General features: G+C 46.2%; 1 protein-coding gene across 5 annotated transcripts in view; it reads right to left on the reverse strand.

Annotated features, from left to right (window-relative positions):
* LHPP (phospholysine phosphohistidine inorganic pyrophosphate phosphatase) overlaps window positions 1-24,506 on the reverse strand; it is a 107,143-nt gene that overhangs the window by 12,319 nt on the left and 70,318 nt on the right. The gene's annotated exons all lie outside the window — the stretch shown is intronic.

Below are 24,506 nucleotides of genomic sequence, written 5' to 3' on the forward strand. Positions count from 1 at the left end.
CCTGCAGCTCGGTTACCCGGGCAGAGCGCGGTGCCTGCCCTGTGCCGATGGACACAGGAGCGTGTGACCTGCCGGGCGGCCAGGAACCTGGTGCGCTCGCGCTTCCGCACCTGGCAGTGGCCACCTCGCAGAGCAGCAGGAAGGCTTTCACGTGGAGCAGCCTCTGGACGCTGCTGTGATGGGGGAATGTGACGCTAAGTGCTGCTGTGAGGGAAACTATTACTAGCTAAATATTTTCATGTAATTGCATCAGAGCACGATATTTTGTTAGAATTGACTTCTTTGTCCCCACCTCCAAAACCCCTCACGCAAAAATCACTGTAAAGTCAAGCTGGTTCAAACAAATATTTAAATAAGCAGACTGCTGGTGTTCAGGCATCTGAACAACAAGTTTCCTTGTTGAGACTGCAGAGCTCTCATTTTGTAAAGCAAAAGCAATGCAGTGGGCCGCCACGAGTCAGAAGTGTATGAGCGGAGCATCAGAGGAGGAGCAGGAGCTGGTTCTGGGACTGGCTCCCAGCCTGCTCAGAGCAGCCCACTGGCTGCACGTGTCACCTGGGGACAGGAAGATCTGAAACTCGGTGGCCACTGGATGATGAGCCACTCAGCCAGCCCAAAGGTACCAGTAGAGGGTCTAATGTTCCTTCCAGCAAGGGAGCTTTAAGAGACAAACTGCTAGTGAACCAAAAAGGAGGAGAAAGCAGGCCAGGTTCTTGACAAATGACATCTTTTACTTGTCTAAGGCTGGGACCTGCTGTGGTCCCGTCCTCTCCTGAATCCACAGGCTTGCCACCGTTGCTCAAAAATCAGCCTTGCTTGGTGCTTGGGATGATGGATATTTGATCAGATTTCTCAGAGCAGACTCGGATAGGAGGAGGTTACTATACTTGTGATTGCCATCCTTAGCCTGCCTCATGGACGCAATTTTAATTCATTTCATGGGGTGAGGACACATCTGTGCTGAGAAGTATTGGTGATATTTGTGCAACCCCTTCTGTTAGGCCAAGTGATACAGCCAGAGGAAACAGATAAACTCCTGAGAACACAAACTCTTTGTCTGGTATAAAATAGCAGCAAACTTCCAGGCTGGACGCAAGCTGTGATTTACTGCTCCGAGTTCGACTCGATTACCTCTATCGGAACATCTGAGCAGCTGCGCCAAGGACACCGGCAAAGCGACCGCGCTTCCTGAACCGTACACAGCACCGCGTTTCGTGAGTCCTTCCAAAGACACCGCCCCGAACGCAGCGGACGCGAAGGCCTCTCGCGGACTGCAGGAGACTCCAAACGAGGGACGCACGCACGCTGGGGCCGCGCGCCCTAAACCCTGGGAGGGCTAGTACGCAGGGGTCGTCCGCAAGATTTTGCCCGAGCGCCCCTTGCTCGTTAGCAGGCATTAGGAGCCGCCGTTCGGGGCGCGCACTCACTCGGTCCTGCTCGGGGAAGGGAGCTGGCAGGCTGAGCTACAAAAGCCGGCTTTGTTCGCTCCCCGCTCCTTGCGGGGGACTTACTGCCAGACACAACAGTGTTTCTGAGCTTGCGGTGAAGCCTGTGCCTGGCTATAATGAAACATGAAAGTTTTTACGCCAGCTAACGGGATCTTGCTGCCCCCTGACAATCCGGGGCAGTGCCTGCACCCTAACTCCTAGCACCGTGGCGCTCCTTTCTCTGCCAGTTCACCTGCCTTTCCTCCTGCTGGATTTTCTCCTGCTGACCCTCTCAGTGTAAGATAACTAGCTTCTACCTGACGACTACTTCTTAGCTAGCTAGAGGAAGGTGTGAAGCATCTGGCCTTAACCACTGTCTGAGTTTTAGCTAGAGAAAGTTAACCGAGGTCAGTCCTGCCTCCAGGGCTGCTGTAGCCTGCAAGCCTACGGGGCAAACGAACCCTGCGCGCCAGGTACGTTTGTGCAAGGGAAAAGGGGAAACGGCCCCCACGTTTGGTGGGGCTGGACCGCACGGGCTCAACTTCTACGTTTACACATGGATGCACCTAGTGTTGTAACGCGTGTATAGCACAGATGTTTTCAATAAAAGCAAGTCCCCCCCCCCCAAGTTAAATGCACACTCGCTGTTTGCTGAGAAAATCTAAGAGCTGCCCCTGCTTTGCCAAACTCTGCAGCATAATAGGGTGTTTGCAAGCACCGTGAGACTCGGCCTTGCCTGCTTGGATTAATTATTGATGACCCGTATGGGTCTGCCAAATGACCTTACTCAATTCAGTAGAAAATCATTTTAAATGCCTCCAGGAAAGAATTTGGACATAAATATGTTCTTTGTGCATATATACACACAGATGTACATCTTAAACGCAACCAGTGCATTAGCTATTAATGGGACTTAATATTACACTAGGGTGGGAAAGATTAATTTCAAGGGCTGGATTTGAAGCTCGGTGGCGTTCAGGCATCTTCCTGTGTTAGGCACGTTGAAAGATCTTAACCTAGGAGACTATTTCATTGCTTTCCTGTAACACATTGTTTACATAATCCATATGAAATATGCAAAATGAATGCAGGCTGCTGCATTTGCAAGGCATCGCATGGGGATTTAAATCACAGAACTCTGGTAGATCCAGATACCAGCAAGAAAGGGGATTTTTGGATTATAAAAGAAAGAAGTCAAATTTAAGATTTAGAATGCTGTTTGGAGAAGTTTAATTTTAAAAATATTAGGCCAAAGCTGCACTGATAATGTGACCCTCTAAACAAGACACTCAAAGATACAGCATTAAAAGGCTTGTTTCTCACCAAACAGGAATTTGAACTGCCGTAAGGATAATCATATTTATCTTTAGATGGTCTTTGCTAAATCAAATGGTCTTAATTTTAAATGCAAATAAAGCTATGAGAATGATCTGAGCGACTCTCAGGAAACTCAAGACAGACACATTTGTAGGCAGTTCTCCTTCTCAAACGATGTAACAGCCAATTCAATCGTGTTATGAACCAGTACTTTATTGCTTCAAACCCTTTTCCGTGTGAGAAGCTAAAAAAGTACCTACGTTGGAAAATTAAAGCACACGCCAGATCTTTGATTGCAAAACTGCCCAGCCTGGACAAGGCAATGACGTGGTCACGCCGCAATCTCGACTTGGTGAGCAGGAGTGACAGGTCAGTGGCACCTTCCAGCCCCGGGTCTCTCTGCTGGGTCTCTGTCTGGCTGCTGGCTAGGCATTACGGTAAGGTTCAGCCCTGCACAGTCACGCTGCGTTCAGCACCCTGCTCAGGAAACACATTTTTGCGTGCTTTCATTTTTGAAATAACATTTGGCTTCACTAGTCTGCAGTGGCGGGAGGGGTGGGGGTGGTGAGGAGGTGATGCCATGCACCGTTAGCTGAACAAGAAAAATGGTGATCCCAAATAAAGGGACCAGTACACACTTCTCTCAAAGCCGACTGCTACACAAACCTACTTCTGAGTCCCAGAAAACTTCCTGAGCCGATTTTTGTATTTTAGGTGCTACTGAAATTCCAAGGAAAACAATTGCTAAGTTTTATAAATTATAGGTAGACAATTTAAAGAAAAAATATAAAGATAGCTAATATATAGGCAGGTAATACAAAACAGATTACTACCTCTTCTGTATATGAGAAAATGGTTGGAATTCTCATTCTAAGAGCCCTCCTCCCTCAAAGAGAAAGAGGGGTTTAATAAATGGGTATTTGCAGACACCTAGGCTGGAGGGATGAACTTCTAACAGTACAGCAAATCCAAAGTATTACCCAGCATTTTCTGGAGATCCTGGGCTAAAGAAGACGACTGGAAGATGAGCTCCCTATCTGACCTACTGGCATTCTTGAGTATTATACTGGCATCTCTATGTTTCTACAAAACAATCACCTTGTGCAGTAATTTGTCTTTGGACAATTCAATTGTCCAAACTCTTATTGGGATTCCAAGTGTCTTTTTTTCACATCAGTTTCTTTGCAGACTTGAAGTGTCAGATTCGTCAATTTGACAAATTTGAATATTTAGTTAAACACCAAAAAAGACCAAAGCACCGGTTTACAAATAAATGCTTAGAGAATTTGCATAAAATTAGTGGGAACTCAGCATCCATCCTTAGAGTCCTCTAAGGATCTCAATTTAAACTTACCACTATGGAATGCTCACACATTTTTATTCTATGAGACTTCACTGAGGAAGCAAGACTGCTCACAGCAAATGTGAGAACTGCATTTCGAGTGCCCAAAAGTCAGTACTTCGTATAAAAGACTGCAACTGGAGAAAATGCTGGCCAGTTCCAAGGGAAGAGTTTGAAGGCAGGCAGGATGCTTCTGATGAGCCAGGATTACAGTTGGATTGCTGTCCCATGCATGTTTTAGCACAAGATTCCCACTAAAAGACACACTAAAGAGAACAAGGAGTACTTAAGAGTCAAGAGAATCAGTCATTCCAGAGTTGTATTTATGGAAAGGAATATTAATCCAACCTCACTATGCTCAAGGATATCTGCAACTCACCACTTTCTAAACATGCTCTTGTGCAAACACTGGTAGCTTGTACAATGAAGACAGGCCAGTAAGAGTTCAAACCTAATCTTTTAACAAGTGCATAATTTATTGCTGCTGAATTAACCCGGAGGTACTTGTCAGCAGAGCTTTCTAAAGCATACATTTTGCTACACTTATGGCTCACTTGCTTAAGCCTCTCTCTAGCTTAGATGTTCAGAATCTTCTCTTGGGAAGTTCGCATGCTGTGAGCATCTGCCCAGTTTTGCTTCACTTTCCACAGTGCAAAGGAGATGAGACTTTGTCTGCCTAGGAAACACTTTTTTGTAATGTCTGCAAACCTACTGATGCATCCATACAGAACCTTTTGGATTAAAGGCAATGAGCTTTTGGACAAGGAAGTATCCTTTTCTGTCTGCAATGCACCTAGAGCAATGTAGCCTTGACTTGCTGATGTGCAACTTCTACTGCAGTACAATTTTTTCCATTAAATAGCAATACTTTTTCAATAATCCATATTTTTACCGATCTAATATTCTACAGGTAAACGCTCATTTTCCACAGATTATTCTGAACTCTTTCCAGGTCCTGTCATCAGCTGTTATAAAAACAGGGATACTATCTGAGCAGGGAGAGAGGCCCTGTGCACGTCACTAAGACGGCAGCTCTTTCTGGTCCTCTGGCACACAATTCCCCAAAGGTGGCAACCCGCGGTGCTATTCTTCAGCGTCTGCGTCAGCTGCGCGAAGTGACAGATCCCATCAGCAGCTTTGTTTTTTGTTTTCTTTCAGCGACGAGAAAACCAGGGCTGCCTGGCAGCTGAGCGGGTAGGCAAGAAGGCCTCGTGCCGTGTGCCTGCAGTCTGCCCGGGCAGCAAGCGCCTACGACACAGAGAAGACGGCACCACTGGGGGTGGGCCAGCAACGGCCAGCCCACGTTGTTTATTATTTTATTGGAATGAAGAGGCTACCTCCCTCAAGAGAAATGCAGGATGCCCTCTGTAATTAAGTACATAAGGACAGGAAGCTGTTCACAGGACGGTACCATGTTGCATTTGCAGGCCATGCTTCACCCAAGCATCTCCAGTCGCTAGTGAGCGTAGCAGGAAACGTGCTGCGTTGCTGCCACAGAAACCTGCTGAGTGCAGCAGGGAAGAGAACCAACCCAGAGCTGACTGTGGCTTCGTGCTTCTCCTCCTGGCTCTTTTCCACCTGGTCCCTGCATCAGACGGGACACGGCAGGGGAAGCAGGGCTGAGGAAAGCTAGCTAGCACATTTTTAAAGGTGTCAAACCACATCGACATTTGTGCTTAAGAATGGATTACGGGAAGTATGCTAAGCTAACGTCGTTAGTGTAAGGATTAAATCCCCAGCGCTCCTGGCTCTCAGCCCTCTACTTGGACCATGAGAATAGTTGAAGGTTTATACCCACTTCCTTCTAGCTTTGAATTACAGCTCCTCCTGCGAAGGTTGTTAGTGTGTCTGACTTGCTGTGTGCTACAGCGCAGGCTTAGTGCAAACTCAGCATGAACTCTTGGCCTCACCAAAGTCCTCCAAGCATTTGGCTAAAGCTCAGGTCCACAAGAAGTCAGTGGGGTTTCTGCTCTACATTGTCAAATAAATAATCTCAGTTTTGAAACAACTGACTGAGGAACAAACAGGTTTGAGCAGCAAAGTATTTGGGATGCTTAGCTCCCGGGTGAAGTGTGAGATTGTAAGCTCTCCACAGGTAATGCAGGTCTGAGCACTGCTCTGAACGTGCGCAGTGTCTCGCACAATCTTCTTGATGGTCCTTGGCTGTCATAAATGTAATGGCTAATAAATACTGTGGCCACTTCCAAATCGTTTCTTCAAATCAGTTTGTGTGGGAGTGACTAGACGCTTCCTATGGCAGGCTATTGCAGTGTGTTATTCACACATACAAACCACAACCTAAAACCACAAAATCATTAGGATTCCAGTTTTACTCTCTTTTTGTACTGCACCTAGCACACCAGAGACCTCGTTTAGAGCAAAGTCATCAGGCGCTACAGCGACTGCTTTGTTTCCAGCTCCTGACAGATCATCCTTGCAAAGCTAAGACGGTTTCTAACAAAGTTAATTGCCCAAGAACCAGAAGACTATCATGCAATACAATGTGCACAGAACAGCTGTAACCCAAACTATGGCCCAGAAGAAATGGTCTCTTTGGAATAACATCCTCGTGTTCAGAGCAACATATGATGCAAGATTTTTCCACTGCAGGTAAATTACGGTTCTTCTGTGTTTGACCTCTCCCAAGTGAAAACTAAAAGAGCTTGGAAGTCACACTAGAGCACAGAAATGAATTGCCAATGATGGCCCCAAAGCACTACTAGGGATGTTTTGGTGGTTCAGTTTGCACTGCTTTACTCTTTCCCGCTAACAGTGGCGCTGAGACTGCGTCACCGTCTTCGTATCTGGTTTTGCTTTTATCTGAGCATTTCTGTTGAGATTAGTTTCTCAGCAGCTGAGAAACTCAAACTAGTTGACTTTGCATCAACTTCAAGTGACAAGTAATCCTATAGAAAATGAAAGGCCTATAATACTGGTTTTAGCTGCGGGCAAGTTACTTCTATAACCCAATCTGGCTGGAAATGAAGTTAATTTATATAGCATATTCTATACCTTTGAGAAAATCTACTACTCAAAATACCTCAAAGGATAACTATGTATTAGGGGTGGAACAGTCAAGAGAACCGTATTCTCTGCACAGGTCACTAAATTCTTGCAAGGCATCTTAGGGTGGAGCTATACATCTATGAAGTGAGGAAAAAACTCAATTCCATTCAAATTGTACTCAAGACAGCACAGAGAAATCTGTGGAGGGCTAATCAATCCTTTGTGTTGTTTTTTCTCAGTCTTCAATTAAGCAGTAGCTTGAAATGTAGGCTTGGCATGTGTGGTGTGCCAATATAATCATATAACGAAGAAATTTTGTCCACTCAAGCCCTTGTTTGGAAAGGACTTGTTAGATCACAAAGACAGATTCATCTTCACTAAGTAAAACATAAAAGGAAATGTTCTAACTTATAGCACTATACATTAATGTTCAGCAACATAAGGGGCTTAATGGCCTATTGCTTTTCTACCATAAATGATAATCTGCAGCTACTGGAGAGCATTCTTCCAGACCTGGTTGCGCGTTTCATTCTCATTTCATGCATCCATTCTGGATGGAACAGCCTGGAATTATCCAAAGTTCATACAAATGGATATGTTTTGTAAAAGGAATGAATATTGAAGAATCATTGCCAGTATACCTATCTGATATGCTTATAGTATAAACTGTCTGAGTAGCTCAGTACATATGCTATACTCTGCAGGTTTTATGACTGCATTTGTTTGAATTTAACAGCCAGCCAATATGAGTTTAAAGGATGGACTTTCTAGGATGTCCTATGATGACCTTATAAAACATAGTGGATCCGGATGTATCCGCTAACACTCTTGGTTTGCAGCTAAACAATACTTGTCATTTGTTTTTATTGCTGCTTATGCTAAGTGACCCTAAACTGTACATGCAATTTTGTCAAGCAGCTCCTGCGAGATAGGTATGGTATCTACGCAATTTTGCCAGACATCTCCAATGAGTCTCTGAAGTGGGTGTGCAGCCTGCCAATCCACTGCCAGCAGGAACCACTTCTAATATGCCAGACCTTCACACAGCTTCACACTGAAGTCAGACCTTTGCACCTCGGAGAGCTGGAGAAGCCCGGAGCTTCCCAGAAGGATTCATAACATTTCTTCCCAACAACCTGAAGCAGCCAGAGATTAGCGACTGTGGAGCTATGAGCACGCTATACCGAAACCCCCTATTTGGGGCCCAGAGGTACTTTCTTATCAGCTTAAGGACTGCACTAGCTGTAATCTTCCTGTCTGTAGATCTCAGTGTGCTTCGTGCAAAGCACGAGGAGCTGAGTGAGGGTGTGAAAGGGCTTTAGAGCTCACAGTGCACCCCAGCCTGCAGCCCTGGCCCTGCTGGCCTGGCTCGCAGGTGACCCTGCCTCTCCCACAGCCTCTCCACTGCTCATACTGATGCCCAACGGCAGCAAATACAGGCAGCCCTGAGCCGGTGCCCAGACCCTGCCTCCTTGCAAATTAAAGAGTTCCTCTGATCAGCAATCAAATGTGCAATCATTTTGCAAGTCATAAGAGTGGGTAAAGCTCAAGCAAGAGCACTTAAATCCAGGGTGGGTTGAAGAATCTTAGCACAAAGAAAAAGTGCTGATTGCCTAGGCATACTTCTGCTGCAAAACCTAACAAAATATTGACTCAGCTTCCAAAAATGAGGCTGAAACCCACACACCATACGAATCTTTAAACCCACATGTCTAGCAGCTGCTGCTCATATGACCCTTTGCTTCGATAATGCTTAAAGAAGTCATTTTCAAACATTCCCCTACGGAGACCTACAAAATTGAGTTAAAAACAAAGTAAAAACATCTATATCTTAAAATAATCCTCTTAAGTCACCAGGAGAATCAGCTGAGTGTTCCTCAATGTTTAGAAGGCCTCTACTTCAGGAATTCTTGCACGAGCATTTTTCTGTGTTGTACAGCTAACTTTATTCTTTTACTACCCCCAAAAAATGTGGCTTTACTTTTACTTTTTGTGCAATTTAACATCACTAAAACTAACTCTAGGTTGATATGACTTCAGGTTTCCATAATTATGCCATTTTCAGTATAGCTACTACATCTGTCTGACAGTTCTGCCTTCCTCACTGTTCCTTTCCTGTATTTTCTCAATGAAGGATGGAAATTTGGCAGTATGGTTTGTCATTCCTAGGTGCCTTGTACGTGCGCATTTGCAATGTACCTGCAGTGAGAACCCTTGATGTCTAATAAGCTTTCTCTTGATATGGACATTGGTCAGTAGTTACCTACATTCTACTATTCATTAATATTAATAATTAACAAGATCTATGGTCTCCCTTTCTCCCTTTGCCAATGCCTGGATAACTGTGAATCCTCAGTTGTCCTGCTCAATGTTAAAAATGCTTCTTTTTCCATTTAAGGAACATTCCTGAAAAGCTGCAACAGCCTGAACACACTCCCACCACTTCCTAACAGCCTACCTCCTACTCAGTAGAAGTCTAGTCAGTAACTCCTCATAGTGGAAAAATTAAAAACTGCGACTTTATTTTTACAATACCAAGAAGTATAAGTAAATCAGGTCATGTTCTCCCCTTCAACTTCAGCAAATTCCTATAGGCAGCCTAACTGATAAAACACCTGGGAAACACCTCTTACTCCCTGTGAACACCTCCACCGTTACGGCAATCCCCAGGTGAGAACCATGTGCATCTGTTCTGAGGCAATATACCTTCATCCCTCTTACCTGTCCTTCTTCATCCACAAAGAGAGGCCCAGTTCTGGCCAAGAAAAGACTTGAGGTGCTAGGGGCTGTGCATAAACTCTGACTTGAAATGGTGTCTCCTTGGGTCCTGGCTCCAAGGACTTGGCTCCAGTAAAACTAGCTCTTGTCCAGCCTTTCAAACTAAAGCGATGCTTCAGCGATGCTCCTAGTGTGCCAAGCAAAGAGTAAAATCGAACAGCGGAATTGTACCGAGCAGGAAACGTAGCCGGGTCCACTCAGACGACCGCCTTCGAATGGTAGTGCCTCTGAGAGGTGGCAACTGCTTCCACAGCTCCTACACGAATGCTCCTCACCTGCCTCAGCGCAAAGGCAGCTGTTTCAGCTTGGGCCGTGGGTGTCGGTAAAACCGCGCGGGAGCAGCTGAAGGACGCTCAAGCTACCCGTTCCCGCAGCTGAGCTGGAGGGCTTGCAATCTTCTCACAGAGCACAGACCAACAGCAGAGCTTAGAACTTTTTAAATCACATCAGGAAGGTTTGCTGGAAGACTTATCTTCTGCCTAGGACTAAGCACTTAGGAAGTCCCTCTGTGACCACTTCTAATTTCTAAAGCTAACTGCCTATGCCACTGTACCACTATACCACCCATGGCAGCTTGTACGCTAGGGCAGTCTTTATATGTCAGCACTTCAACTCCAAACAAAGACTTTTTGTGCTATTGCAACTAACCCAACAAATAATGTTCATGTTTTGTCATGGAAATGACAAAAAAAGCATAATAATATGAAAAGCGTCTTGAAAAATGTTTAATTAACATTTATGCAGAGCAGACTGGGTTTGTCAGGTAATTATCAACTGATCATAGTATATACTATGGTGAAATCAAGCTAATTTCCCCACGCTGCTGAAAATTATTTGCTTACGAAGACAAGCCCGAACTCATTACTAAACCGATAATTTAGCGCTGCTGTTACAATACAGTGTGGCAAAGATGGCAGTGGTCAGAGGAGACGTAAAATCAGTGTCCTGCAATCGTTAAAACCGTACAATGCCTTCCACAAGCGCAGGCCCCAATCTAAGTCATTCAATTACACTACGCCTAATTAACTTTCTCCAGGGTAATTTGATTTTTTCTCGTTTCCTGTTGCACAAAGGCACTGCCGCGTTGCCTCCTGAAAACGAACGTCCTTCGGGGGGGCCGCACAGCGATGTCTGAGGCGGCTGAACCCCAAAGCCACCCATGCTGGTGGCCTGCAGAGAAGGTGCGCTGCCGGCTGGGAAGAACCGTCCCGGCCGCGCGCGCGCGAGCCCCGGGGCGGCCGAGGCACCCCGGCCGGGCTCTTGTAGCAGATCGACAGTCACGGTCTGGGTTTCTGTGCAGGGAGAAAGGAACAGAACTAACTGTTTCCGAGTAAGCGATCCTGGAATCTCGAGCTAGGAGCCCACTTGCGTTTTTTGGCCCAGAGTATATTTTGGGGGCAAAATCACTAACCTGAAAATTGGGGGTTATAATGGAAATGCTGACAGACCTTTAACGACAGCAGCGGGGTAAGGCTCAGAGCATTTCCAACCTCTGCAGGCACAGGAGAACAGGATACTTTCAGGAGGTTATAGCCACAAGTAATTACACAGTTTATATTGAGGGTTTGGGGGGTTTGTTGTTGTTGTTTTTGTTGTCTTTTTTTTTGTTGTTGCTGTGTCTAATCTAAGTGCCTTTAATGTCTCCAGCTTAAGCACTGTGCTCTGGCTCCATCTCAGTGCAGTGTCTCCTTAAGGGTGCTCTCTGCTCTGAACCCCAAGGAGGTGCTGCCGCTCGCTCGCCCATCTTTAATACTTTATGTTTCCTGCCCTAGAAAGCACACTGCCTCCCTTGGGGATAAAAAAGAGAAAGGAGAGACATCTCTCCACTGCTTTGAAACAGAAACAGCCAACTAACCTGCACGCCGAGGCTGGTAGGCTCCCAAAGACAGCGCAAGGGAAACCCCACCGCAAGCCCGCTTTTGCATTCAGACAAGGCTTGGGGTCCTTCACCTGCAGGCTCACCTCCGGACGGGAGGATCAGAGGGGAAAAAAGCCCTTCAACCCTGAAACGCTGCAGTAGCATAAAACACGGTTGTGTCTGTATATCGAAGCCGGAAGAGTGTTATAAAGGCACAATGCAAAAGCGGGTAGAAAAAGGAGCATTTAGTACGTAGTATTTTCTTTGTAAGCTAAATTCAGTAACGTCCTGGTAGAAGCTGTCAATACTGTTGTACAGACGCCTTCTCTCCGCCGTTACTGGAGCCTCTTCCCTTGCACGCTACCAGGAGGCATTACTACCTATTGCCTCGCAGGAGAAATAAAACACTATTTGAGCTGGCCCGCAGATGTTTTCCGACTGCTGATGGCCTGGAGCGCTGCCCAGCCGGGAGTAACGACCTCACCGGCGATAACGGGGCAGGTCACTTGGTCAAGAAAAATGACCGCTTGGCGAGACGAGGCCGCACTGGGGCCTGTTTCACCACTCTACACCTGGAAGGTGCCGTTTGGGCACGAACAGCAAACAGCCAAATCCCAACCGCTTTCCCGGCGGATTAACGAACGCAGCCTCCTCCCGGCCCCTGTTCAGAAAGCGCGGCTTGAAGCTCCGCAACAGCGCCCGTTTGCAGACAAGCAGGAAGAAACGAGAGCCTCCTGGAGCTTCCCACGAACGCGGGCATGATCAACATCTCCGTTAGAAAAGACGGGCCTCTGCAGCTCTCTCGGCAGAGGCGGGACGTGTCCATCCGCTCACGGGCCCTGCTGGAGCTGGCGCAGGAGCAGCAATTAGCCACTGAGCCTTCCCGGGGAAATTAGCTATCGCGGGAGTTTAACGCTCCAGCACGCCCCGGGCGAGGGAGCCCTTCCAGAGCCCCGCGCAGCCGTCAGCTCCAACTTCTCCCCTTTGGAAACCTGGCTGGGATCCAGAAGACCGTGGCCGCTCTGAAGTGCTCCCTTACGGGGCCGTGTCGCACCACCCCCGCCGAGCCGCACCTCGGGCCGCAGAGACCGCTACGTCCCGCTGCGGGGAGCTGACTCCTTGTCCCGCTTCCGCAGGGCATCTCTGCGTCGACGGGACGGCAGGGGCCGGGGGCCACGGCCCCGGGAGCTCCCAGCAGCGTTGGGGAGGGTGCCCGAGCACGGCGTGCCGCCCGCCGGGGCGCGGGAAGGCTGCACCCTCGCCGCTCTGCGCTCCCGCCGCCGAGCCCGGAGGGGCCCCGCGCGAGCCCGCGGGGTCGGCTCGACCGCAGCGCGTCCCCAGCACCGGGATCCGAATCCGCCCCGCTGACTTTCCTTCACTTACATAAATAGCAAATGCATCCTGTTTTTCAAGCACGAAGAATGTGTGCAGCCCCTGAGCGGAGGCCTTTCAACTTCCAGCGTCTTTGTATACCTCGGGCTGGCTTCCAGCCTCCCTTACACCAGGGTAACACCACCGACCTCAACAAATTATTTTCTGATTTACAGTGGCTGATGGAAGTGAGATCGGAATCGGGTATTTTGTGCATGAAAGGTATTATATAAAACCAAGTGGCTATTCACGTCACCAGCCCATCTCTCTAATTAAAAGCTGAAAGAAGCTGAGCTCGGTTCTAAGAGAACTATCAATTCTCCCCGACACAATGTACCGAAAGAGATGTTTGCAGAACACATTTGACACTGCTGAGGGCTTTGTTTCCCCCGAGCCTCCTTCCACCAATATAAAAACTGCAATTGAAAAGCCCCGGTCCTTGGAGGAGTGCTGTTTTTTATCAGACAGTAATGATGAGTACATCATGAAATCATTTAATAGTTCTCATTAAATGCGTTGCTGGAGAGCAGGCTTGATTTATGAACGGTATGCCATGGGTATAAATAAGCTGCACTTTGCTTGTAACACAGCTGGTCAAGAAAATTAATGTTTTGTTTTCCATAACCTTTGTACTCTCCCGTCCTCTGCTACTATGGCAAAGCTCAAGGCGTGTAACTCGATCATTCTCTGCAAGACAACATACGTCTGAACGCCTCGCACAAGCTTAACCCCCCAGTTGAACGGCAGGCTCCCAACGCGGAGCGCTGTGCATTCCAGCTTTCCCAGAGCTGCTCCTCTCACACATGCATACGCTTCTCTAAAAACAAACCCCCCAAACAAACCCCCAAACTGCTCGTAAGCAGATCTGCCTCTTTTGCATTTGTTCTGGACGTGCTGCAAGAACAGTGTATCCTGATAAGTTCAAGCCCACGAAATACTGATATATTTAGCACTGGTGCACTGAATAGCTTTCTAGCTTTAAAAGTACAGTGTTCCTTTTTCTTTTTTTGCCCAGGGAACAGGACAAAAGCCATTCAAACCAGATTAACATCCACCTTCAGACTAGAAGAGAACAAATAAGATGCAGTTATGATACAGGACAGTGGCCAGGGACTTTTAATGCTTTTATGAGCTATGGCACCTAATCCTAAGCAAACCATTGTTCAGTTGTGTAATACTTTTTCAACAGACCTTTTATTCACAGCACAAGGTGTACAATGTACATGTGATTTAGTACAGGGAAAATTTAACTTACAGGAGCAGACAGATGGTGATGACACTTAGGAGAGAGTCTATTTAAATAAGGACAGAGGGAAGGACTTTGCAGTCATATGGTTCACAGCTGGAATTTACAGGCATGATAATTTTATAACCCTCTCCTTACAGGTTTGAATCAACGCAGTATTCACCCTCACTTTCCAGCCTAAATGATGCTGTGCTGCTGCTCTGCACTTCTGCAGCAGCTGCCTCATTTTCTACAGCAAAGATCGCTCCGTTGCGCGAGGCGACGTGTCCACGCAAACCCTGGTTCGATGAACTGGGATTGTGAGGGGACCAAAAGCTGCTTTACCAGCTGCTGGGGAGCTGCCAAGTAAGACTGACTGCTATTCAATAACAGCCCCTGAACAACCATCTCTGCCCACACCTCCATTTCAGTCTGTGCCCTACCTGGCTGCCCAGTGCTGCGGGAAGTACTGGGCAGCACGGCATTTCCACAGTGCGGGAAACCATTCTGGTACCTCCATAGGGGATCACAGTTCTGCTCTGCTTTGGGGGAAGCAAAAATGCAATCATTCTTTTACATACGTTTTTGCAGTGTTTTTATCTCAAGAAGGAGCAAAAGCAAAAAAAATCTAAAGAACCGGCAAAGCTGAGGATAACAAGGTATCAAGCGCTTCAGGTGCAGTGAGAAAGCTCCTCTGCACGCTTAAAGCATGCCTGAAGGGATACAAACATCGGAGGTGGGGAGGAGGCCCGAAACGGCCGGGGCCTCCCCAAGGAGAGGGTTGCTGGTTGGCAGGGCGGTCTCAGACGTCAGGCAGCGAGGAGAGGAAGGAGCCTCTGTGCGAAGGAAGCCGCCTACCCATGCACCGGCAACGCCGAGGGGAAGAGCCACGTTCTAACACGCAGCCAGCGGGAAGGGTTAAGGAGGAGGCAGGCCATACAGCATGATGCTGGAGCTCAGGGAGGAAAGAGGCTTCTTAAAAAATAATGGCACAGGCAAAGGCACTGGGAGGAAGGACAAAGAAGTCCCCTCCCGCCCACGCATCCCCTTTCCTCCCACCATCACGGCACTGAGAAGAAGGGTGAATGATCTCCAGACCTCAGAGTATGGACAAAAGAGACTTGGCTGAGTACGAGCCCCTGATGTCACTTTGCTGCTCACCGTCCTGCATAGGGGACAGGCAGAGGTTACTCTGAGACTGTGGCAACAAAGAGAGAAAACTGCTCCACCATGCAGCGTGGGACAAGCCAGAGGAGAGAAACCTCCCCATAATGCTATGGCAACTGCATAGGGGACTCGCAACTTCCAAGTGATTATATAAACCAGCATGATCCAACTGGCAGCTGGTGGGGCCCGCTCTGCCCATGGGATGAGTCCATCTGGCCGGGCGCCTCTTCCTCGCAGGAGATGGGAAACAGCTGAAGCCTCCTCCTGTGCCGCGAATGGCTGTGAACTCCCACCCTGCGGGGAGAGCCCGGGGCCCGCCTCCCCCCGGCGGCGCGCAAGGCCAGCCGGTTAACATCTTCGTGTCACGAGCCGGGGCATCCCAAACCAGGACCGAGGCTCCCGCGACTGCAGAGACTGCCTCGCTGCATCCCAAGAATGAAGCGGAGTTTGACAGTGCCTCCCTGACCTCGCTCTCCTTGTACAACTGCAGGCAGCTCCTGGGAGCCACCCAGGTACCCAGCAGCCTTCTTCTGGATATCGATTTCTTTCTACACTCAGGCGGAGCATTCTTTTCTGCAGTGGTTCCTCTCCCATGCTTTCTACACAACTGTTCTGCGTGACCCCATGCTCAAGGCCAGTGGTCAAGGCCTTCCTCATACTTATGAAGGCCTCACTTCTCCATGTTCTCCGTAACAACTTCAAGCTATCCAACCTGCATTAAGGCTTGAAAACTGCAAGCTCACCAATTTAATGGGGCTCCACAGAGCAAGTTGATTTACACCACAAGAGGGTTCAACCATGCCCATAAGCACAGTTCAGATCATCATGTGCTAGTTGTACACGACATAACTGCTGCTGCACCCAGACAGAGGCAAGTAATAGAGAGAGTAGGGTTTGTCCCAATGGGTAAAAGGAACTATGCAGTCTTGCACAGGCTGAGAATCAGGCCCAAATTCCACCATGTTCATGAAAACTGAAAAAAAGCAGTTCCTAAATGCAACACCAGGACCAGAGACCAGCATTTTCAGCACTGTAATATTTTACTAAAACCCGCTTGAATTCTGTGTTTCCCACAAGGCAACATCATTACTAATGATATTTACACTCCACACAAATATAATATCGTTCAGTAAATGAGATACAGCTGGAAACACTGCAGTCACTCAGTCTTGACTGAAATGCATGAGAACAGAATAAAGAATAAAGAAGCTAACATACATTCTGATCCTGAAGTCTGTAGATGCAGGTGGTGAAGACAGGAAAATATTTCTGAAACTGGAAGAAGGTCTTTAAGTTACTTCTCTCCCAGATTTTTTAACCAGGCTGATTTGGGTATTTAGCCACATGCTTTTCTACAAGCAGAAACCTAACCAGAGAGATGAAAAGCTGGACAGAATTTCCTAAGAGAAAGGTTTTGCAGTCTAACAATTCTCCTGGCCATGTGCAAGCCAGGACAGGACCCTGCTCACTTTCTCCAAGGGGCACTTGGCTTGCTGACATTATCACGAAGAAACAGGGTATCTGTTGATAACTTGACTAGACTGGTCTGCAAACCAGAGAGGACTTCCCTGTCCACCCTTGCCGTGCACGCCTCCAGCTCTCCGTCAGCCTAGCAAGACTGTGGGATACCCTCAGAGGTAGACACACCAATCGGCCTTAACTACAGATGCCAGTGAAGATTCAAAAAAGTGCCATCCTGACGGAGTTAAAGTCCCCCAGGTTTCTGACAATTTTGTGCAACTCTGAGACTGCACACCATCGCATAAAAAATAAGACAGGAAGCTGACAGAGCCAGTGAGGTGCACACATCCACACGTATTTCACATGTATTAAACTATGAAGTCTTAAAATCAAACAGGAAGACCCAGTTTCAGTTTAGTTCTGTTCACGGCAAGTCCTATTAAACATCAATTGGCCAGGGCCCCTTCCGGTTCCTTTTATGGTATATACGAACCTCTCTTCATAAAAGTTACCTTCTAGTGACTTCTTAAAATTTCGTTTCTGGTTGAAACCCCAAAATCTCTTAACAAACCATTCTTCTGTATGCACATAATACATTAGGTAGTAAAATCAATTTATAAAGTGATTCTCTGGAACTAATAGTCAAAAAATAAATCCCTTTCAAGACTAATTTGTGTGTGTGTGTGTGTGTGTGTGTAAAATTACTAATTAATAAACTCTTTGTTTCTATTACTATGATGGTTAAATATTTGCATAACCATTTAAGCTAACTGCCCAAAGTAAAGCGGCACCATCAACTGCCTCTAACAGAAAGCACTCTACTGAAGGCTGTCCTTCAGCATCCTTCTTCTGCATTTTCACATACGTAGCCCTACTGCTATCACTGCTCTGTGCATCTTCTAGACATTAACTTTATGCACGCGCTCACATTTTCCATGAAAACAAACCTTAATGATCAAGCTTAGTTTAGCCATGTATCTGGAATCTAAACCCCAAAGAAATTACAAGCATTTCCAAGGGAGGCAACACAGATTTTGGCAACTGTTACCAAGTTTTAAACATTTGAAAGTAATTGCTAAAGCACAAAGAAATTGGAATTGATGAAAATTTTCCCCAGGTTTGAGAGCAGTATCAGCCTACACTCAACAGCTATTGAGAAATAAATGAGTCCCAGTCTAACATGCACTACACAGATGTCAATGTCCTTCCAAACCACTGATACACACAAACACATACATTCATTAGCATTTGCGTTACCCATTTGTATGTCGGTTGCTCTGTAGATGAAGAAATTTCATACCCAATTAACTTCCTTTAAAATGACACATAAAACAGAACGACAACTTATTTGAACAAGACAATTATTTTTGACTGATTTATACGATATATTTTTTCATATGACAGATTCTTTCTAGACCTGGTAAGGAACTGAACAACTCTGGCTCATCTCTCCTACTAGCTCCTGTCTCTATAGATAAGCTGTTATTCCTTGGTATTTATGCCAAAATATACCAATTTTGCAGTGGTCATTAACTCTAAGGTTTTCAGTGAGCCACATGGACTTCAGGTTTGATCTTACGCTGCTGCAGCTCCAAATTCCACTTTTCCTGCTATGAACCAGTATTTCATTTTATTTCAATCTAGGCTTATGAGGGTGGCTGGGATGGAATGGAAGAAATGCAGAACTTATTCCTGGCTCTGACACTGGCTTCACATAAGTGGTGTGTGACCTCTGGTAAGTCATTTTGCCTCTCTGTGTATTCATTTCCCCAGCTGTAAAAATAAGAAAAGAAAATACTTAGCTCCCTTGTGTAAGCAGTTTGAAACTTTGGTATGAAAAAGCAGATATAGAAATAGAGTGAGGTGTTTACAAGCCCTTCAAGACTACGCAGAGATAAGATTCAGAGTGATGGATGAATTTGTGGCCAAGCCCTAAAGCAGGGACTGAGGAATGGGATCAGTCACAAAATCTGTTTGAGATGATGCCCTGACCAGCTGGGAGTCATAAACGGTTTTTGGCATTAACTTCAAGAACATCAGGATTTCACCTTCTGTGCCACAGTGCCTCATCTGTAAAACAGAATAATGACTTCTGTATTCTGTCTTTTGATTCTCGCCCCTGCAGTACAGATTTGGTGTTCTTCAGGCACAGATTGTTTCTTATATGAAAGGTTACACTCAGTTGTGGTAGGTACCTGGAGGAATTACTGAAATGCAATGGAATAACAGTATAAGTGACAACACTAGCAGTAAGAGGAATAAGGGTGAGAGAGTAGGAGACAGAGGTTGTTTGCAAATCAGCACTGAGCCCTTTTGGGAAGCAGCAGTCACTCGGGGAGTCCACACTGTGGACACAGCAATTTCGGTAATGTATTTGTCCACACTGTATGGGCCAAAATCTGTTCTCTGCTGCCTGTGAGGGACTTCCTTCGCCTTCAGTGGGAACTGACCCTACGCAGCCGAGACATGATTTGTTTCTCTGTGTGTAATGTCTTGTGCATAAACAAAAGTGGGAGGAAGAGACCTCTTAGATAATCATCACAAAAATGATCTTGACATTTTTAACACTGATGCCAAGAATAAAACTGATAAAAACCCTAGAGCTGATCTCTTCCTCATTATTGGATTTCTGCCAGATTAAACTGGGAAACTGGTTTGCTTGCCTGTGTGCAAGGATGTCCCTTGCACAAGGTCTCTATTAAATGTACACAAGAAAGCACTGGCAGAGCCATTGCTGAGTTCTTTCCAGCTCACCCAGCCCTGCATCTGCAAACCTGTACGCTGCACACTGGCTGCACGGGCTTTCAACAGCGGCTGTGACTGCTATAGAGAGTCCTTGTGGAGACCCCCTTCCTTCAGCCTCCTAAGGATCATGACCAACAGTTGGAGAATTACTGAAAAAAGTGGCCACTCAGGCTAACGACAGATGTCTGACGTGTGCTCAAACATGCTAACGCTCTTCTTGTCCTTACAAGCGAATCACAAGCAGCCACCTCATAAGGAGTTAAAATGAAGAGTTCTGCTAATACTTAAGTGTAACAAATCGTTTCAGTTAAAATAAATTATTCAGGAGATGTCAGCCCCCCATCAGCACCATCTGAGCTATGTTTTCAATAGTTCTGAGCGCTAAGAGCTTTTTGTCGTAACATCAGTGATACCAAGCCTGCAAGACGAAAAAGGGGGAAATGCATGTGCACTGTTATACATGAAAGACAAAGCTGCTTTCTCTTAATTGCTGTGAAACATGTGCTGCCCAAGGCAGAGCGGAGATCAGTGGTGTCAATTATGTTACAGAGGAGCAAAACACACAGCAATGATGCACTGACTTCCGAAGTAGCTGAAGTCTTGTCTTTATTTTCTATCAGAATCACTGTCAGGACTGCCAGATAATTCACTACCACCTTCAACTGTTTTAGGTCTCGTTTACTATGAATGAATTGCTACAGTGACTCCCCCAAATTTTTCTAGTCATAAGCTGGAAATAAGGATCCACTCTCAAGGTTACATGGATATATAACTAAACAAGCAAGGGTCTCCTGCTCTGTGTCTGTAAGAATAAAGTAAGTATTCGTCTTTGCAGAGATTGACCCAAGGACATTAAAGTAACTACCCATCTGCTCGCTAATGCATGTATTCATTTCTTTGTCCAAGTGACATACCACATGCAGAAAACCAACTTAACCAAACATGTTTATAAACAGTTAGAGAGAAGTGAATCTGAGTTTACCATGTAGGAGATTGCCCATGAGGCTACAGTAACGGCAAACACTATGATGATACTCCAGGACAATGATAAAAGTCTTGCTTACACTTGTAAATGCAGTCTATTTTGGGACATTTACACTACAAGGGTATGAGAGAGCTCCATCCTCATGGCTCAAATTGTCTTACGTGGTCAAACCTCTCTCCCCTCTCAATGTGGGTGGAGAACAAGAGTGAAGGCTCCCTGACAGATACAACTCCTGATCTTCCTTCTTGCTCTGCAGGTCTACTGCACATTGCCATCAGGTGCACTTGCTCAAACCTTCTTCCCCAGGGTCCTCGGTTCTGTCCCAGAACATGGAGGAGAGAAGAGGACCAGGTGTTCCACAGTGAAGCTCTTTAGAGAAAGCCCTGTGAGAAAGCCCTCTTTTCTCAGCAGTCAAGGGAAACAGGCTGTTGCAAAGTCACCTTGGATTTCTGTTCTTCTTGTAGGAAAACTTGTACGATTTTGCCTACAGTGTTTTCTGCCTACAACTTCTTCTAATTCATGGTTTAACTCAGTGAGGAGGAGACATACTGATGAGAAACTCAAAGGCTCTTTTGCAACCTTAAAGGAAGTCAAAGGATAGAAAAGGGAGGAGGATATGAGAGATCCTCAATCTCACTCAAATAGCACCAGTGTCTGACTTAGAGGGCACATGCAAACTCCAGTTCCAAGGAAGACGCCACTGACATCTTCCTTTACCTCACAGATGGGAACACACATAAGGGTAGTGGCAGCCCAGTAGGTCTGTTTTGCTCCTAAACTTGGTAAGGTCAACTGAAGGAGCTTTCTTAAGTGACAGCTCTCCTAACAGAGACAAAAAAAGTAAGAGACACTAAAAAGTAAGAGATGGCTCAGGCCAGCGGAGCAGCATACAGAAGGCGGAAGGAAGTACCAAGATTTGGAAGGTTATGGAGGAAATAGAGAATCTTGTTCCTCCCTAGACAGCACTCTCAGAAGTACAGATGAGCATCAGCATGAAAGAGGGCTCTGGACCGCTTGCTAACACACCGATTATTTACCCAAGTACCTTTATAGGACTTGAAAGAAACATGCAAAGAAAAAAAAAACGCTGCGGTCAGTTAAGAGTGGACTTGACGATTAAATGGTTAGCAAAGAAAACTCATACATGTCCAGGCTGGAATGAAGAAAATGCAATTGCAAGTATGCTAAAGTACTGCCAGCAGAAGTCAAGTCCCCTAGGGAGCAGCAGATTGCATATTTGCCAACAGTGATTTCTGGGACTTAAGCACGTAAAAGGGAACAGAGTGACTCCACCAAACCAAGGGAGTGCAGTAAGTCCATCACAGCCCGAATACACTATTGAACTAAAAGCTCAGGGGTGAGAACGCAGTCTACAAAGCAGAAAGGAGAGCAGCAGTGCTCTGGAATAAAGTCCGAGCTCCAACACTTTTGTCAAGACTTTTGATCTATGCCTCTTGCCCCACCCATAAAAAAGGCTAACTCCACTCCTACGGTAAATGGGTTTAATCTGCCACTGCTGTTAATGTAGCCTGTTTCCTAAACTTGGATGCAAAGAGGACTAGTTGGCCCTGTGGTCAGGGACAGAAAACTTCATAAAGGATGATCAGCATCCTGAAAAGATGCCTTCCAACAGCAATCAATCATCTGCACTGGAGCAGAGAGGATATAACTGTAGGCTGAAAGTCAAACTATTGTGTGGATACACCTACAGGGGAACATTTGGTGAAATAAGGGTAACAAGGAAAACAGGAAGCCTGAGTCTGTTTACCCAAGGACAATGATTATAATAGTGCCTATCTTTATAATATACAATGGGCATTCATACAAAACAGTCACGTGCCATGAGAAGGAACATCTGGATAAATATCTCTGCCTGAATGCCTGGGAGGGTGAGGAATCTTCACCACATGAAGTGTCACACACGCAAGGAGGTGAGCAGTACCTGCAACACATGAAAGGAGTCAGAGCAAGGGCAGAGTGGTAAGTGAAGTTGGGAAGGTGATGGGAGACCCAGCTGCTATTTTTGGCACAAGTGCTGCTGGAGGTATCTGGGAGGTCACTTCCCCTCTCTCTGCCTCCAGCTCTCCCAGTGGAAAAACAGTTTGTAATCTGACTTTCAAGAAATAAACACTGACCTTTTTCAGAAGTACTCAGTCAGTATTGAGACCTACCATGAAGAATTCTGCATAGGACCTAGGTATTATCACTATCAGGATTATTATTAATAAGAACTTATGAAAGAAGGATGCTCATTAAACACCAACAGCAGGGATTGTGCTCTTTTAAATGAAATTTTTGCCAAGGGTAAAACTAGACATAAGGCACTGTAGTACTGATATCCTTGGGGAAAGCAAGTTTCTGACCTCATGTGAGAGAGAACTGGATGGAGACCAACAGCAATTCTCAGGTGTGCTCCCCAGAGGCAACCGCCCCTCGGAGTGCACCTGTGGCTGGTGCTGGCATGCGGCAGGAGCGCTGCCAGGCTCACGCACAGCGCTGAGCTCTGCACCAGACCATGCCGAGAGTCTCTCCTGCCGTGTCTGACACACATGGATGCGCAGCGCATGGAGCGATTTGTGCCCCTGCAGCTCACACACTCAAGGGTGGGAAAGACCAGGATCGCGCACCCACATTCACCCTCTCGGGGAAGGCAGTCAGCAGGTGGGAAGGGCAGAGAGTGAGCAAGGATGAGTGTTACCATCTGGGCACTTCAAGAGACTTAAGTCCTTTACAGGTACCTCAGGTGCTGGACATTACTTAATCTCTATTTTGGTCTTTAATCCATGTTTGGGGTCTTGAGTCCAGTGTCAAATTTTTCCTGTCATTTGAAAAACTTCCAGAATCCTAATATGATAGATGCAAAGAATAGTTACTCATCCTACTATTATTAATATCATTCTCTTTTAAATTACACCTCCTAGTTGTTCTGTGAAAAGGCAAAAATGTCAAAATTACAATCCTTGCAAGAAGTTGAACAATGCCCCCCTTTCCAGCAAAACAAATGCGACGCAAGACACCATTCTGAAGAATGGCTTAAGAAATAGGTGATGTACTGCTAACAAAGCCTTGACCCCAAAGTCTGGCAAGGCTGCACAACACTCAGTGCCCCTCCAGAAAGTCATTCCTTTGCCTTTTTGAGTCAATGCACATCTACTTTAGTTGTACTACTTGCTTCCCGAAAGACTGAAAAGATAAAGAAGTTCTAGGTAGTTCTAGATTTGTTCTAGTCTAATGTGGGGAATGAAGAAAGAAGAAACCCAGAGCAGCTGCCCAAGTTTCAAAAATGCAATGAGCTTATGAATATTTAAGGCAGGACTAACAGTTTGCTCTGTTTGGAAACACTCTGGCAGTGTCTGCATTAAGAATGCATGGCCTCTAATGTGGAACATGTGTTTGGTGAGAATAATCAAACACCTGAGTTAGGAAGTCAGCCCTGTTGATCCTCCTTCCTGCTCTCTGCAGCCTGGAAATTGCTTTCTAGTTTATTACTTTGAGTGCTAGAGCCCAAGCAAACAGGTGGGCTGGAAGGTTAGGGCGTTTTATCCTGCCATCTGTCCCCAGAAAGCACATGTCAAAGAGAAAAGGATGGGTGGGAAAATTACTGACAGCAGTGGAAGCAGCAGAATTCTTAAACATCAGCAAAACTGGGAATAGATCCAAAATTCAGTTACTGCCAGACAAAAGCCACCTGTACAGCCATTTTCTAATCAAGTAGTACAGGACATGGCAAGAGGGTGTGAAAGGCAAGGAGACACTGGAAAATTCTGCCTTCGGTCAAAGCCTCCTGGAGGAATCATTACCTTTATTTCCTTGCCTTTTGTTTT

This window comes from Rhea pennata, chromosome 7 (assembly GCF_028389875.1).
Source record: "Rhea pennata isolate bPtePen1 chromosome 7, bPtePen1.pri, whole genome shotgun sequence".
Taxonomy (NCBI): domain Eukaryota; kingdom Metazoa; phylum Chordata; class Aves; order Rheiformes; family Rheidae; genus Rhea; species Rhea pennata.